The sequence below is a fragment of the Mus musculus genome, chromosome X, assembly GCF_000001635.26.
Source record: "Mus musculus strain C57BL/6J chromosome X, GRCm38.p6 C57BL/6J".
Lineage (NCBI taxonomy): Eukaryota > Metazoa > Chordata > Mammalia > Rodentia > Muridae > Mus > Mus musculus.
The window spans coordinates 105,036,065-105,054,039 of record NC_000086.7 but is presented as its reverse complement, the minus strand read 5'-3'; the positions used below and the strand labels follow the sequence as shown (position 1 = coordinate 105,054,039).

The 17,975-nt window shown below is 38.8% G+C and overlaps 1 long non-coding RNA gene across 1 annotated transcript in view; it reads left to right on the top strand.

The window, feature by feature from the left end:
* The window catches only part of 5530601H04Rik (RIKEN cDNA 5530601H04 gene), a 29,271-nt gene extending 16,085 nt beyond the window's left edge, over window positions 1–13,186 (top strand). The window contains exon 5 of the long non-coding RNA NR_015467.1: window positions 9,929–13,186. This is a non-coding gene — a long non-coding RNA (RIKEN cDNA 5530601H04 gene). The remainder of the gene's footprint in view (window positions 1–9,928) is intronic.
* Window positions 13,187–17,975: the final 4,789 nt, after the last annotated feature.

Sequence of the window (17,975 nt, the reverse complement as noted above, 5' to 3'; positions counted from 1 at the left end):
CTAACAGCTCAGGGCTCCAAGCTCTGTAGTCTGGCAGGCTATACTCATCTAACATAGGAAGACCACACATAGGTTTTACATATTGACAACAGGATCAATGGCTATTTACACTAAGATATACAAGTACAAACTTGGGACACATGTTTTTTATTAAAGGATTACAAGTGACCTGAAGGGTTATTATATTTCATTCTGATGTTGAACACCATGGAGACACAGTAACTTGGGATTTTCTTCTTAGTATATCTTACAGAGTATGTTACTTAGTAGCCATAAAACTTTCTACCATTGAAATTTTGGAAGGACCTCTCTTGAAAATGAAATAGCTCTGTTAATTTACCTCCTTAAACTGTCTTAGGACTTCTAGGTTTATCCTCCTAAAGTCCCAGGAGTATTTAATGATGTGCTCAGAGAGATTCTCATACACGTTTGAGTATCTCACTGTTGGAGCACTATGAGTATCATCTGACACAACCCACCAGAATTTTAGTTGTGTTTTCCCCTGGAGGTCACGCAGAATAAGAACCATACCCGTGGACAGAGCCTTCTCCAACTGGAGTACAAGTTTTCATCCTCTGGTCTATAGTTCTATATTCAGCTTATTCCACATGACACAGATTTTGAAAATTGCCCGAAACATTTTACTTGTTACCTGTCCCCAGCATCAGTCTGCCTACTCATTGAAAGTCACTCCTCATGTGAGACTCCTTGACTGGGAATAGGGCCAAGACCTTCAAAAGAGCTTCTGGCTTATCATTGCTGCTCTTCCTTTTGTATCATAGGTCATAGTTTTCTCATCATCTTTGTCATAGTCCTGAAAGCTCTCCAGCCTCTCTGTTTGTGTGTGTGTGTGTGTGTGTGTGTGTGTGTGTGTGTGTGTGTGCGTATATGCCATGGAAATTGCAGTTTTCTTGCCTCTTCTTCCTTCTGTATTGCCATTCTCTTGCCCACGTTGCTGATACTCTCATCAGTTTTGCTGACTTTCTCCTCAATGTTCCCTCGCATCTTTACTTTCCACATCTAGCATTAAATTCATCGGCTGCTTTGTATCCTCTTTCAGGTCATTGATCATTCTTACCAGTAAAGTTTTGGAATTCTTATCTAGCATTTTACCTGTCAGTATTTTTGAGCTCTGTAGTTGAGGAAGTAGGATCTTTCTGGGAGAGTCTTATGGCCTTGCTTTATGTTACTTGTGTTCTGTGTTGCAAGTTATATGTCTTTTGGTAAATCTTCTGGTTTTATTTGGGTCTCTTCTTGTTGAGCAGCCTTTTAGGTCCCCACTCCTACTGAGAAAAGAAGAAAATGCTTTAGACAGTGACTTGTCTCACCTCCCTCCACTAGTGAGTCACAGCTTAGTTCCTACCAATTTGTTGCCTGTCCTTGCACATCTCAGGTTTCCCCTTCCTTTGTGGATGTCCAAAGTGCTTCCTCTCTTTGGACTAGTGTCTGGGTTCTCTTATTCTAATTCTGTCCTTTGTAAGTTTATATGAAGGCATCTTCTGGTCTACCATTTATCCAAAAGTATCTTACTCACTTCTTTGACATAGACTCTGACAGTCATGGGTGGCTTTCCTCAACTCTTAAACCAACAGATGGTAGAAGCCCAAACGAGCTTAAAAGAAAGTCACAGAAGTAGAGTCTTCTTGGGATTTTCTTCATTTTCAGACTAAATCAGATTTCTGTTGCACTGTATTTAGATCTGAAACTATGGCAGGGAAGAGAATTATAAACTGGAAACCCCAAAATAGAAATTTAAAAGAAATGCACTATTGTTTTCCCAATTTTAATGACAACATGTTTGGCAAAATACATTACCAGGGCTATGGGAAGGAAACTGTTATGCATTGTTGCTAACAGTGTAATTGCTATGTTTAGTGAAGGCAGTATAAATTCTTGTCAGATTTTGAGTGCACATAGACTGTAGCCCAGCAGTTTTGCTTCAGAAAACATATCCTACAGATATGCTAGTGTTTGTGTATATGTTTGAAAAACATGTATACCAAGTCACTCACTGAAGCATTGTTCATAGTAGCAAAACTCAGATGTCTATCAAAGCACCCATGAAATACAGTTTTGTAAAACTATACAGTGAATCTACAAGGAATGAGGAAATGTTCTATATACCGCCATGTAAAGGCCAAGGTATACCGTTGAGTGACCAGGAAATGTCTGTTAAAATGCATGCTGAATATTTTATATCATATTGGGGGCTATGTCTTTACTTGAACATAAGCACATGTACTTGACATGTACTTTAGTGAGTGGGTCATTGGGAGCAAAGGATTTGGAAGATTATATCGCAAAGAATACTTTTCATTGCATCCCTTATTCTCAGGGCTTTTTTTAATTATTAGATATTTTCTTCATTTACATTTCAAATGTCATCCCAAAAGTCCTCCCCCCGCCCTGCTCCCCAACCAACCCACTCCTGCTTCCTGGCCCTGACATTCCCCTGTACTGGTGCACATAATCATCGCAAGACCAAGGGCCTCTCCTCTCAATGATGACCGGCTAGGCCATCCTCTGCTACATATGCAACTAGAGACACAGTTCTGGGGGTACTGGTTAGTTCATATTGTTGTTCCTCCTATAGGGTTGCAGACTCTTTCAGCTCCTTGGGTACTTTCTCTAGCTCCTTCATTAGGGGCCCTGTGTTCCATCCAATAGATGACTGTGAGCAACCACTTCTGTTTGCTAGGCCCCGGCATAGCCTCATAAGAGACAGCTATATCAGGGTCCTGTTAGCAAAATGTTGCTGACATATGCAATAGTGTCTGGGTTTGGTTGTTTGAGTTAATTTTTATATTCAACTACTGCACTGATGCTGTTTATCAGGTTTAGGAGTTCTCTGGTGGAATTTTTAGGGTCACTTATATATACTATCATATCATCTGCAAATAGTGATATTTTGATTTCTTCCTTTCCAATTTGTATCCCCTTGGTCTCCTTTTGTTGTCTAATTGCTCTGGTTAGGACTTCAAGTAATATATTGAATAGGTAGAGAGAAAATGGGCAGCCTTGTCTCGTCCCTGATCTTAGTGGGATTGCTTCAAATTTCTCTCCATTTATTTGATGTTGGCTACTGGTTTGCTGTATATTGCTTTTTATCATGTTTAGGTATGGCCCTTGATGTTTTGGATTTCCTCAGGTTCTGTTGTTCAGTCTCCTTTTTCATTTCTGATTTTGTTAATTAGGATATTGTCCCTGTGCCCTCTAGTGAGTCTGGCTAAGGGTTTATCTATCTTGTTGATTTTCTCAAAGAACCAGCTCCTGGTTGGGTTGATTCTTTGAATAGTTCTTGTTGTTTCCACTTGGTTGATTTTGCCCCTGAGTTTGATTATTTCCTGCCTTCTACTCCTCTTGGGTGAATTTGCTTCCTTTTGTTCTAGAGCTTTTAGGTGTGTTGTCAAGCTGGGTATGGTAGCCTGGGCTGGCATTTGTTTTCTCTTAGGGTCTGTATAACATCTTTCCAGGATCTTTTGGCTTTCATAGTCTCTGGTGAGAAGTCTGGTGTCATTCTGATATGTCTGCCTTTATATGTTACTTGACCTTTTTTCCCTTATTGCTTTTAATATGCTCTATATCTAGTGTATTTGTTGTTCTGATTATTGTTTCAGGAGGAATTTCTTTTCTGGTCTAGTCTATTTGGAGTTCTGTAGACTTCTTGTACGTTCATGGGCCGGCCCTCCCTCCCTCCCTCCCTCCCTCCCTCCTTCCCTCCCTCCCTCCCTCCCTCCCTCCCTCCCTCCCTCCCTCCCCCTTCCTTCCTTCCTTCCTTCCTTCCTTCCTTCCTTTCTTTCTTTCTTTCTTTCTTTCTTTCTTTCTTTCTTTCTTTCTTTCTTTCTTTAAGACAGGGTTTCTCTGTATAGCCCTGGTTGTCCTGGAACTCACTTTGTAGACCAGGCTGGCCTAGAACTCAGAAATCCACCTGCCTCTGCCTCCCAAGTACTGGGATTAAAGGCATGTGCCACCACTGCCCGGCAGGGCATCTCTTTCTTTTGGTTAGGGAAGTTTTCTTCTATAATTTTGTTAAAAATATTTACTGGCCCTTTAAGTTGAAAATCTTCATTCTCATCTACTCCTATTATCTGTAGGTTTGGTCTTCTCATTGTGTCCTGGATTTCCTGGATGTTTTGAGTTAGGATCTTTTTGCATTTTCTTTGATTGTTGTGTCCATGTTCTCTATGGAATCTTCTGCATCTGAGATTCTCTCTTCCATCTCTTATTGTGTTGCTGATGCTCACATCTGTGGTTCCTGATTTCTTTCCTAGGCTTTCTATCTTCAGAGTTGTCTCCCTTTGGATTTTCTTTATTGTTTCTACTTCCATTTTTAGATCTTGGTTGGTTTTGTTCAATTCTACCACTTGTTTGGTTGTGTTTTCCTGTAATTCTTTAAGGGATTTTTGTGTTTCTTCTTTGAGGGCTTCTACCTGTTTAGCAGTGTTTTCGTGTAATTCTTTAAGGGATTTTTGTGCTTCCTCTTTAAGGCCTTCTACCTGTTTAGCCGTGTTCTGTATTTCTTTAAGTGAGTAATTAATGTCCTTCTTAAAATTCTCTACCAGCATCATTAGATATGATTTTAAATCCAAATCTTGCTTTTCAGGTGTGTTGGGGTATCCAGGACTAGCTGTGTTGGGAGTGCTGGATTCTGGTGATGCTGAATGGTCTTGGTTTCTGTTAGTAAGATGGTTATGTTTGCCTTTCGCCATCTGGTAATCTCTGGTGTTCGTTGCTGTAGCTGGAGCTTGTTCCTCCTGTGATTCTGTTAGCCTCTATCAGCACTCCTTGGAGTCCAACTCTCTCCCGAGTCTCAGTGGTCAGAGCACTCTCTGCAGGCAAGCTCTCCTCTTGCAAGCAAGTGCGCAGAGGTCTGGAGCTCAGCCCTGCCTTCTGTCTGAAGATAAAGGCCGGAGAGGGACCCTGTCCCAGAAGCTGTGTTGCTTCTGCCGCCTGCGCTCTCTCCTGTGCACATTGGTCTCTTTCGGACCTGGGATACAAGATGGTGTTCTCACCTGGTCCCGCGGACAGAGCCTTATTCTCAGTTTTTAATTAAAACATTTTTTGTTACTAGAGCTTGAACTTGGGGTCTTACACATGGTAGTAAAATTGGCTACTGCTGAGCTATGAGATACATTCCTAGATCTTGGGGTTTTTGTTTTTCGTTTTTTTCTCTTTTAGTTAAAAATTTCTCATTCAATATATTTTGTTCATGTTCTGGCCTTTCCCCAACTTTTCCCAGATCCTGCCCCTACTTACCCAACTTCATGTTTATTCCATCTCCTCAAAAAGAAATGAACAAAAAATGAAAAAAAAAATCAAAAAACAGTAAGACACACATACAAAATGCCAAAACAAAACAGAATCCACCCACCCACACAAATACCCTGTGGAATTTGTTCTGTGTCGGCTAACTTCTACTAGGCATAGGGCCTGCCCTGGATTTGGTTGATACCCAGTGGCACATCATAGGAGAAAACTGATTTTCCTTTTGCCAGTCAATATCAACTGCAAATAACTGCTTGGTTAGGGGTGGGATTCCATGACAAACTTTTCCTCAGTGTTGGGACCTCATCTGGCTTGAACCTCTACAGCAGTCTCCTTTCAGAGGAAGGCTTCATGAATACGTCCTATTTAGGGTGAGTGCTCCAAAGTCTCTCACTTTCTGCACATTGTCTAATTGTGAGTCTCTGCATCTATTGTAAAAGAAGCTTCCCTGCTGAGGATAAAATGATGCAGTGAACTGTGGCTTTAGCAGTATGTCATTAGGAGTCATTTTATTCCTGGGATCCTTAGAGTAATAATATTGGGTGTTTCCCTAAGCCCATGACCTATCTAGTCCCAGATTCTAGGCCACTTTAACAGAGCCCGGTATAGGTTCTGTCTCATGTAGTGGGCCTTAAATCCAACCAGAAAGTGGTTAGTTACTCTTAAACATTTGTGCCACTATTGGAGCAGCATATCTCATAGACAGGTTGTAGTTGTAGGATTTGTAGCTGGATTACATATTGATGCCTACGTTTCTCCTCCAGGACCATGCAGAATACCATCCAGCGCCATGAACACTAGTCAGTCAGTCAGTAATGGTGGGCTTCTTGGTGTGCTCCAGCTCAATTTTCTCATGTTTGATGATTGTAAGTATTATCTTCAGTAGTAGAACCTTACCATCAGCTCATGGGGAGCAACCAATAGTTTTTGCAATAGTCTGTAATATTTAGGGAAGAACCATAGAACTCCCTTGGCCAGTGACTCAAAATGTAATCCATTCCTGGTACTGGAGGTTTTACTTGGTGGCATAAAGTGTCCAGTTTGGACATTGTTTCCCCCATTATATAGTAACTCTGTCTGAATTCCTTTCTTATGTATATTTTAGGAAGCTTCTACAGTAGTAGGTTTCCATATGTTTTTAGTTTTGGTTTTGGTTTTGGTTTTTCGAGACAGGGTTTCTCTGTATAGCCCTGGCTGTCCTGGAACTCACTCTGTAGACCAGGCTGGCCTCGAACTCAGAAATCTGCTTGCCTCTGCCTCTCGAGTGCTGGGATTAAAGGCGTGCATCACCATGCCTGGCTTTCCATATGGTTTTTTAAAAGGCTTTAGTGTTGTCCCTTCCCATAATCCGTTTGATGTTGTTCTTCCTTCCTTTCCCCATTTAGTCCTCTTATTCTAGTTTTTCCTTTATCTTTCCATAGTACTAGATTCTATTTACTCTTTCTTAGACGATCCTCTCTTCCTGCCCTGGGCCTTTGTGGATAGCCAAGCTTTAGTGTTCAGCCCTAAACACATATACATAAGAACATCAACAGTAAATGGACTCAGCAGGTTATATTTCTACTCATGCACACACCCCCCAACACTAATTAAAGAATAAGAGGTCATGAATTTCAGAAGGAGTGGGGAAAACACTGTCTCTACACAGTCTCACTCTTTCAATGGAAGAGGAGGTACAGGTAGAGACGGGAGGATGGAAGTGACCGAAATGCGGTACTCACATAGGAAATTCTCAAAAAAGAATTTTAAAACTTTAAGATAAAATATAAAGTATTCCTATTTAAATAAAATATCATTCTGGAAGAATTATTAGTGGTATGAAAAAAATACTCAACTCAAAATATTACCTAGCATTCTATAAAATATAATCTCCATTTTGTTATGTGTGTAGGTTCATGTATGTACAGTTACCTGAATAATCTGTAGAAAAATGTACAAATCCATCAAAATGGTGATTGGTAATTCTGAGTTACCTCTTTGCTTAGCTTTGACACTTGTGAATTTTTCAGAATTTCAACAATGATTGGCATACTAATTTGATGATGATAAGGTAACAATAAGCTTATTTAGAGCATAAAGTCACAGTAAAAAAAAAGGTACACAAACACTTCTGTGAAATTACAGGGCTAGTGAGATGTCACAGCCATTAAAGGTACCTATCGCCAATCCTGATGGCTGAGCTCAATCTCTGGAACCTACAAGGTGGAAGGAGGGAACTGACTCCTCCAGGCTATCCACTGTTTAACACACACAAACACACCCACGCACACACCCACCCACGCATGCACAGACACACTGAATTAGGGATAGACCCCCTTGGAGACATTTCTTTCCTATTACATGGTAATCATTATAAACACCACAAAACAATCCTTAAAGCAGGAGATTGAAAAGAAAGGGCAACCAAAGTAGAAGTAACCACTCAGGGCAGTGGCCTAGGGACTTAGGCTATCTACAGTTTATAGCCACTGATCTTTGTACAAGCCCTACCAGTCATGACAGTGGACTAGGAGTGTAAGGGTCCGAAAATTGCTGAAGGAAGACACCGGACTCAGATAATATGCAAAACCAAAGAACATTTATTCTACAGAAACAACCAGCATGCAGGGTCAGCCATCCTTTGAAATGGCGACCCTGGACAAAGGCATGCAGGCCTCTGGATAAGGAGCTCTCTAGAAGGATTTTAGGTAATCTAAAATTTCATTGGTGGGTTCTAGGGGCTCACAGGTGATCAGTGGTCTATATTCCTATGTCATGAGCATTCAATCATGTGATGAAGTAGGGCTGTATAGTGCAGATGGATCATTCTGAGATAAAATATTTCCCCATTTTTGTGGTTATCCCCAGGCTGTTCTCTGGGAGAAAGTTTTATGATCTTGTTCTGGATTTTATGCTGTTCCTAGATCTAGTGTCTTAAGACCTAGATCCTGGGGGAAGTGGGGGGGAGGGTATGGGGGACTTTTGGGATAGCATTGGAAATGTAAATGAGGAAAATACCTAATAAAAAAGACCTAGATCCTGGGACTTAGGGTCTGTTCTGAAACCACTGCCTTACGGCCTTTCTTTTTTGAAATCAGTCCTGGTCCTCAAAATGGAGACAAATGGGTTTATATTACCCTTTTGGGGGAAGGACAAGTGAGTTCATTTAAAGAAAAGGATTTTTAAAATTCTTCTAGGAGCTAGAGAGAAGGCTCAGTGGTTAACAATGCTTGCTGGAGCCAGGTGGGGTGGCGCACGCCTTTAATCCCAGCACTTGGGAGGCAGAGACAGGCAGATTTCTGAGTTCAAGGCCAGCCTGGTCTACAAAGTGAGTTCCAGGACAGCCAGGGCTATACAGAGAAACCCTGTCTCAGAAAATAAAAAAAAAAAAAAAAAAACAAACAAAAAAAAAAAACAAACAAACCAACCCACAGTCCTTGCTGCTCTTGCAGAGGACTTGAGTTCAGTCCCAAACACCCATGTTAGGATATCATAACCACCAGGGAACTCAGTGCCCTCTTCCGGATTCTACAGGCATATACACACATATTACGTACAGTCACACATGCACACAAAATGAAAATAAGCCTAAAATAAAAGTAAGTCTAAAAACTTACCAATTTGAATGGAAATAGCGACAACACGTGCCAGCTTCATCAACACTTGGAACCAGGCACACTTCTGATGGCATTTATTTAATTCTTAACACTCCTTTGAATATAGGGACTGCTGTTAGATTTTATATCTAAGGGAAGATCTAATCCTAGATCAGAGATCACACATCTACTTAGTAGATTTCTCTAGGTGCTGTTTGGATCTTAAAGCTTTCGTGTAGACCCTGAATATTAAAAACTTGGTGTGCACCCTCTAGAACTGTTGAAAGACAGCAGAACTTTTAGTATTGGAATTGAATGAACGAAAGTTAGATAAGCAGGGGAATGCCCTGTAAGGGCATATTGAGATGACAGGCTCTTCCCATCCTCCTCTCTCCCTCTCTCCCTCCCCTCTCCCTCCTTCCTCTCCCCTCCCTGCTTCCCAGCTGCTTGAAGTGGTTAATCCTCCTCTGTCACTTACTCCTGCTATGATGGATTATGTCACCATAGACACAAAGCAACGGGACCATGTGACTATGGACTGAAACTGAAGGAGAATAATTCCTTCCTTCTAAGTTGATTGAGGTGTTTTGCCACTGTTACAACTGAGGAACATGTCAGGCCTATCACAGGAATCCAACACTAGTTAAATATGCTCAGTTATGGTTTTTTTTTTTTTTTATTACCTGAGGTTCATTTCCTAGGAAACTGGGGTTATAAGCATACACTGCTGATAAACTAGTGGACCTTTGCTTGAAACTTTCATTTGATCTGTGCCTCAAATGATAACTTTATAGATGTTTTGCTCCTGTTGCTCCTAATTTGAGGAAATGTCAAGAAATCCTTGCAACTTGGAATGTGTTTGCAACTTGATTTGTTTTTTAAGTAATTCCTCCAAGTTAACTGAGTGCTTCTTCCTCTCTCTCTCTTTCTCTCTCTCTCTCTTTCTTTCTTTCTTTCTTTCTTTCTCTCTCTCTCTCTCTCTCTCTTTCTTTCTTTCTTTCTCTCTCTCTCTCTCTCTCTCTCTCTCTCTCTCTCTCTCTCTCTCTTTCTTTCTTTCTTTCTTTCTTTCTTTCTTTCTTTCTTAACAGAGTTCAGGATCAAGCTCAGAAGCGCACAGCTGCCAGCAAGCAGTCTACTACTGAACTGCACCATCTCTCCAGCCTGTGCTTACTCTTGAATAGCCCCAAAGTAGTCAATGGTATGGCAAAATAAACCTCCATTTCATTTAGATTTTTATAGTATTTTTTGCCACTTAAATTATTTTATGTAGTTGAGTATGATTTTTTTTCCCCCTAAGGAATTCTATGTATCTCAATTTCAAGAGTCTTCAGCCTTTATGTTATACATAATTTCCTATAGATTTCAAAGTTGCTTTAATAAAAAGTTTAATGTTAAAACAGTTGTGGATTTACATGTAGTTATGTGACTACATTATCCTTTACCTTTTTTCTCTAATGAAATTATCTTCCAAAAATATATCACAAGCAGAGAATGGACATTAATATAATAGATTAATCTGATTCCTGTTTTTTTCCTAGATATAGGTACACTCATATATGTGTATGAGTTTAATTTTATGTAATTTTATTACGTGTAGGTTTGTGAATCCATGACCATCATATTTGGGATACAGAATGTTTAGTACCACAAAGATTCCTTAAATGTTGTCCTTTTATAATCATACCACCTCTACCTCCTTATACTCCATGCCTCTCCTTAGCACTTAAAGAACATAAATCTCTCATATATCTCTCTAATTTTGTACTATCAAAAATGTTACATTACTACCTCTGGTCCACACCCCACAGCTGCCCAGCATGGTCCCTCAAGCCTGAACCCAGCTTACTTTGCCTTTGGTTGCTCATGTCACAACCATTCCATTCCTTTGCTTCAAGGTGTGGGCCCTGAAAGGAACTGTATACCTGCTCTGCCCATGACTGCTTCTGCCTCTACCTCAATGTACTGTAACTGTTTAACAAGGTTGCTCTGGCTCAGGCTGAGAAATTGACTCCACCCTTACCCTGACGCCTGGCATGTCCACATGTGGTCCTGTGTAGTCAGCAACCCCAGGTATGGTAAGGAACCTTCCCATCCCAAGTCCTCAGCCATTGACCTCTGGCCTCAACCCAAACTCGGTCAGAGACCTTGTCTTTACCCGGAGCCGAGACCCCTTAGCATGGGTTCTGCCACCTCAGAGGTCTCCCCAAGCTCTATCGCCTACAATCCAACTTTGCATTCTGACCTGGTGGGTAAAAAACCCATACCAAAATACAGCTGACAATGTAAATCCAGATGCCCAGGTTACAGCACAAAAACTAGATAAACTAAACCAATATCTAATTGTTCTCTAAATCACCAATCTCATAATAATGTTCCCTAAAGAGAACAAGTTACAAGAAATTAAAGACACGGAATTCCAAAGGACAATACATGTTCAACAAGCTCAAACCATTCAGAGAGGGCACAGAATGAAATTAAAGACAACAGGAATAAAATTCTGGGAGTCCAAGTATACAAAAACACAGCTCAGCAACACATGGAACAGCAAGACTGTAAATTCTCAGTCCAGCTATGGATAATTTAGGATCCTTTGTAGGTGAGTCAGTCGGTTGGTTGTGGGTCATAGGTGGTGGTTGTGTCACTTACATTGCTCTGTCGTTTTATACATTTGTTGAAGTGGATTCCTTTTGACTTTCCTCCTCTTCTGAGCCTATTATATTCTATTTGCTGCCTAGAGGACCATTTGGATGAAGCTGAGCTTAGGGAACTGGTGAAACCTAGTGATAATTATTGAATGGGTTGCTGAAATCTCATCTTGGCTATGTGTCAACAGGACCAAAACCTTAGTCTTTCCTTAGATTATATGAACATGCTGGAAATGGGCTATCAAATTTCAGACCTAGTAAAGTCTGTCTACTATCTGGAGCTTAGAAAATCTTAATGAAATGGATATTTTTCTAGATACCACTTACCAAAGTTAAATCAACAAATATTTAAATAGTCCCATAACCCCTAAAGAAATAGAAGCAGTCATTTAAACTCTCCCAACCAAAAACAAAACAAAACAAAACAAAACAAAACAGGGACAGATGGTTTTAGTACAAAATTCTACTAGACTTTCAAAGAAGAACTAATTAATGCTAATTTTTAGTTGCATTTTAAAAATAATAATAAAGCATATTCTTTTAAGGTCTATAAAGAATAGGGGCTCACAGAGACTAAACTGCCCACTAGGGAGCCTGCATGGGCCTAACCCAGGCTTCCTGCACCTACCTTATGGTTGCATAGTTGGTGTTCTTGTGGGACTCCTAACAGTGGGAGCAAGGGCTGTCTCTGACTCTGTTGCCCACCTTTGGGACCCTTTCCTCCTACTGAGTTGTCTTGTCTAGCCTTAATAGGAGATGCACTTAGTCTTACTGCAACCTGATATGCAATGGCTGGTTGATATCCATCAAGGCTGGCTATTTTCTGAAGAGAAATGGAGAAGGAGTTGATGGCAGGAGGAGTGAGATTAAGGAGAGGAGGGAGGGGAAACTGGAGTCAGGATATAAAATAAATAAACAAAATGACAATAAGTCTTATATTTTAAAATACTAAAATTAAATTTTCAAGATCTCAAATAATTTTACTGTATACCTTTGGAAAAATAAGGCTAATCCAAACCCCAAGACACTAGATGGGGAGAAATAATTAAGAGCAAGGAAGAAATTAATGAAATAGAAATGAAAAAATACAAAGAATCAGTGAAGACTTGGTTCTTTGAAAAGATAAATAAGATTGACAAACCTCTAGCCAAACCAAAAACAAGAGAAAGAAGACCCAAACTAAGACAATTGGAGTCAGAAGGGAGACATTACACAGGCTGAGATGGTTCTATTTAGAAACATACATGTATATAGAGTATGAGTGTTAACAGTTAATTTTTTTTATTAGATATTTTCTTTATTTACATTTCAAATGTTATTCCCTTTCCTGGTTTCCCCTCCGAAAATCTGCTATCCTCTCCCTGCCCTGCTCCCCAACTCATCCACTCCTGCTTCCTGGCCCTGGCATTCCTCTATACTGGGGCATAGAGTCTTCACAGGACCAAGGCCTCTCCTCCCATTGATGACCAACTAGACCATCCCCTGCTACATATGCAGCTAGAGCCATGATTCCCTCCATGTGTACTCTTTGATTGGTGGTTTAGTCCCAGGGAGCTCTAGGGTTACTGGTTAGTTCTTATTGAACAACAGTTAATTTAGAAGAGGCCATGAATTTAAAAGAAAGTAAGGAGGGATAGAGTTCTGTAGAGTTTGATGGTAGGAAAAGGAAGGAGGAAATGATACAATTATCAAAAAAAATTTAAAAATTGAAAATAAAGACAAAAAAGGAAATTATACACTAATATCCTGGGTGAGCATAAGTGTAGAAATTCTCAGTAAAATGCTGGCATACCATATTCAAAATCACATCAAAAAATTATTCATGATCAAGTTATTTCCTTCCTGAGACTGAGAGGTCTGATTTGCCATACCTAAATCAATAAATGTAATACAGCACATAAATGGACTCAAGGACAGAAATCACATGATATCAAGTGACAGGGTAAAGATGAAGGCAGCATACTGCAACTTAATTAGAGGCTATCTATGAAAAACCTATAGATAATTTCATATAAAACAAAGACAAACTCAAATGCACTGCTACTAAAGACAAGGTTGTTCATATTCTCTACTATGTTAATAACAGTACTTGAAGTCTATTTGATACACATAGGGAAAGAAGTCAACATGCACATAAATGAAACTAAAACTAGAACTAGATCTTTATCTAGTTTCATCTGACCAAAAAATAAGAGAGAGAGAGAGAGAGAGAGAGAGAGAGAGAGAGAGAGAGAGAGAGAGAGAGAGAGATACCCAAGACCTTATACTCTGAGATTTCTATAGCAAAAAGTAGGGAGTATGTTTCAACATATGGTCACAGATGGAGATGTTCTAAATAGGAATCTGATAGTATAGGAACTAAAACCGACAAATGAGATCTTATGAAAACAAAAAGTTTCTATATAAGAACATTATTAATCAACAGCCCACAGAATGGGAGAGTCTTTTCAAACTATACATTTGTCAGAGGATTAGTGTCTGGAATATATAAAGAATTTTTATTTTGCTATCATTGAAATCTTAATTACATTTCTTCCTTCCTTTTCTTTCCTGAAAACCCTGCCACCTTCCCTGCTGTCCTTCAAATTCATGGCCTCTTCACTAATTGTTATTGCGTGCTATACACAAATATATACACACACATATGCATTATATATTATATATGGTATAGCATATATATGATAATATTCTTAAATATAACCTACTCAGTTCATATAATGTTACTTATACCTATGTTTTTAGGGCTATTTGGTACTGGACAACCAATTGGAGTGTTGTTTGCGGGGGAGGACCACCTCTCCAGGTAGAATCTAAACATCAGAAAATCAACAACCCAGTTAAAATAATCTAGAGCACTAACCAGAGCGTTCTCAGAAGAAGCACTACAAACGGCTAAGAAACACGAGACTGCTCAACATCCTTTGCCATCAGGGAAACACAGAAGCTCACTTTTCAGTTTTCATCTTTCTGGAGTCAGAATGGTTATCGTCAAGAATGCCAGTGACATGGATGTAGAGGACGGATTCCTTCATTGTCTAAGTCTCTGGAAATAGTGCAGAAGAGTAGTCAGGGACTAAAAGATGGAAGACAGAAAGGGCTGCAAAGTTCCATCCTAGAGACTCAATACAGCCATTGCAATGATGAACTCACAAAAACTGCATTTACCTGAACTTAGCCTGCTCAAGACATTGAAAGTGTTTCAAAGTAGCTTTTCCTGTTGTGAATGTACCTCTCAGCTAGTCTGGTTTCTGGTTCAGAGCTCTTAGGCACAGAGTTGTCTTGAACATTTGCTTACAGGCACTTGTGTAGATATCAGCTGCTTTTTTTTGTTAAATCTCTGAAATAAATGCCTAGGCGTTCAATGGCAATGTTATATCAGTATGTATTTAGCTTAGTTTTAAAATAAGAAACTGTCAAATACTTTTGTAGAATTACTGGACCATTTTACACCCCTGCCAACAAAGTAAGATTGATCCAGCTCCCCACATTCTCATAAACATTTGTTTTTGTTTCTTTAAGAAGACAAGTTAACCATTCCATTTATTGAGAATTTACTTACCATTCAGTGCATTGCTTAGATATGTAGTATTCAGTTTTTAGTACACATACAAGGTTGTGTATCGATTACTACTAATTCCAGAACATTTCCATTACCATAGAAAAAGAAACCCAATATTCATTTTCATCTCTCCTCTATGGACTTACCTAATCTAGATATACCAAATAAATGGAATTTTTATAAAATATGACCTTTTGTTTGGCTTCTTTCATTTAGAATAGAATTTCAAGGTTTCTCCATGTTCTACCAGCCTTCAAATTAATTTCAGTTGTTGTGCTTTCAGGTTTCAGAATTTCTTTTCATTTTCTGTTTATAATTTCAAAATTATTGTTTAATATCTATTTAATAAAACAGGTGTTTTGAAATATATTTTATTAGTTCTTTGAGTATTTAATATATACTTTGGTCATTTTCACCCCCTTCCATAAACTCCTTTTAATTATTTGCCAGCAGCTTCTCTGTTGGGGTGTATCCACCTTCCCTTCCCATGCAGAGCTCTAGTCTAGCTTAGGCTTGCACAGGTCTTTTGCTGTCACAACCACTGTGAGTTCATATACATAACTAAGTGAACATAATGTTAACCTGACATTTATACTCATATTTTAATAAACCTGTCCACGTTCACTAGAGCAGCTTCTCTTTTTAGTAGTTAGTAGCACAGAGACCCACAACTGACTATGGTGTGGAGAAAAAGACTGGGAATCTCTTATTCTAGTCTTTTCTAGATCAAATCCATTATAGTAAGGTAATATATTCCATATGATTTCCATTGTTTTATAATTGGTAGAATTTGTTTTATGGCCCAAGAAGCAATCTAGGCTCCTGTTTTTGATACACATATTTCCATTCATCTGAATTCTCTATGCATTAATTTAAGAACTAATTATTTGCACAAGAATTCCCCATTCATTATTTCCACTTTACTTCAGTAGCTATAGTCAGAGTCTAAAGGAACGGTAAGTTTCTTAAATTTCTTCTGCTTTGTGTGTGTTTGAGGATGCGCGTGGAATGTGAATTTCAGGACAAGAGACAGCATTTCTTAGCTGTAATTTATATAATTGCCTGCAGGTGGTAGCAAAGCAACACAAAAAAATATCAACTCCTTTTCCTTCATCCTTTGTTTCAGTTTGGGATGTGTGTGTGTGTGTGTGTGTGTGTGTGTGTGCTTGTTTGTTGTGGTTTTGTTTTTGATACAGGGTTTCTCTGTGTAGTCCTGGCTGTCCTGGACTAGCATTGTAGATGAGGCAGGCCTCCAACTCACAGAGATCCACCTGCCTCTGCCTCAAGCACTGGGATTAAAGGTGTGTGCCACCTTGCCCTGGCCATCATTTGTGTTTTAAAGAAACAAAAATGAGTGTTTTTTGCTGCCTTGAAAGCTGGTAAACTTGCTTGGAAAATATCCCTTTTAAATATGTTTGCTAATTTTGGAAATGAAAAAGATTTATTATTTGTAAGTGCCATTTACCAATGGTAGGCTAAGTTTACATTTGCATGTTTTTATTGGCTATTTTCCCCTCTAATTTATCTATTTGTTTTTATTGTTAATTTTCCTGTTCAAGGTTAAGAGGAAAACTCTGCTTTTTCTATCTTACCGTTATTAAAGTAATACATCTCATTATGGAAAATTAAAAATACCAGAATCACTCTAAAAAGAAAAAAAAACCCTACATAGTACCATTATTACCATCTTAATACATTTTACTCATTCCTATATTATTAATGTGTTGGTGGGATATTGTGAGCTTAGATTATTTTGTCCAGTTTATTTCCAAATTTCTAAATAAAATTGATCGTGACCCTCTGTCTTCCTAGACTTTTTCTGTATATCCTTTAAGTCAACCATTTTAAATGTGAGGTACTACCTGAAAAAGAAAGTGAAGAATGTTAGAGGAAGATACTTGACATGGAACTACAGCCTCTTCATGCATATATGCATATGTACACACGTGCATACACACTTAAAATAGTAAATAATAAAGTTTTATGCAAGCTATGATAATTAACTTGAAATTGGTATACTTATTTGTGAAGAAGTTACATAAAATAATTAGTTTTGTATGCATGGAACAATAATTGATGAAAAATGAGCCCATGAATTTGAAAAAGAGCAAGGAGGAGTAAAGTGTATGGGAGCATTTGGTGGGAGGAAAAGGAAGAGGAAAATGGTGTAATTAGAGTCACAAAATAGAAAAGAAATGGGGATGGTGAGATGGTTCAGCAGTTAAGAGCACTGGTTGCTCTTCCAGAGGTCCTGAGTTCAATTCCCAGCAACCACATGGTGCTCACAACCATCTGTAATGGGATCCGATGCCCTCTTCTGGCATGCACGTGTACATGCAGATAGAGAACTTATACATAAAAAATAAAGTATACAAAAATAAGTAAAATAAAGACTAAAATAAAATAGTTAGTTCTCAATTTCAAGAGAACTCTGTGAGTTGGAGGCCTGCCTCATCTACAATGCTAGATCTAACTTGATCTACCTCCTTTTATCAATTCTACCTCATAGTTCCAAGGACAACTTTCAGAAGCAGTGTTCTTCCACCATGTGAGTCCCTCTGGCAATGGGCAGGGGCCTCTGGGTGAATAGCATCCTTTTTAAACACAGACTATATAAACCTCTTTCCCTAAAAATCACTGTATTAAACCTAGTTTGTAGAATTATCCAAACTTCCTTTTAAACTTGATTTAATTTCTTATAAACTTAAAGATTTTCTTTTGTAAACATATCCAAAATACTAAGCTTCATTTTATAATTTCATTTATGTATCAAAATGTCCTGAACTTTTCAGGATACCTTCCTCTAAGGTACACAGCTTATATCTTTCCTCCCTTTAAAACATTTATCCTTCCATATGTCATTCTTAAAGATAGTCTATGGCGTGGTATATAGCTCAGGAATTGAGCATATTTGAGGGCATGAGTAGGATC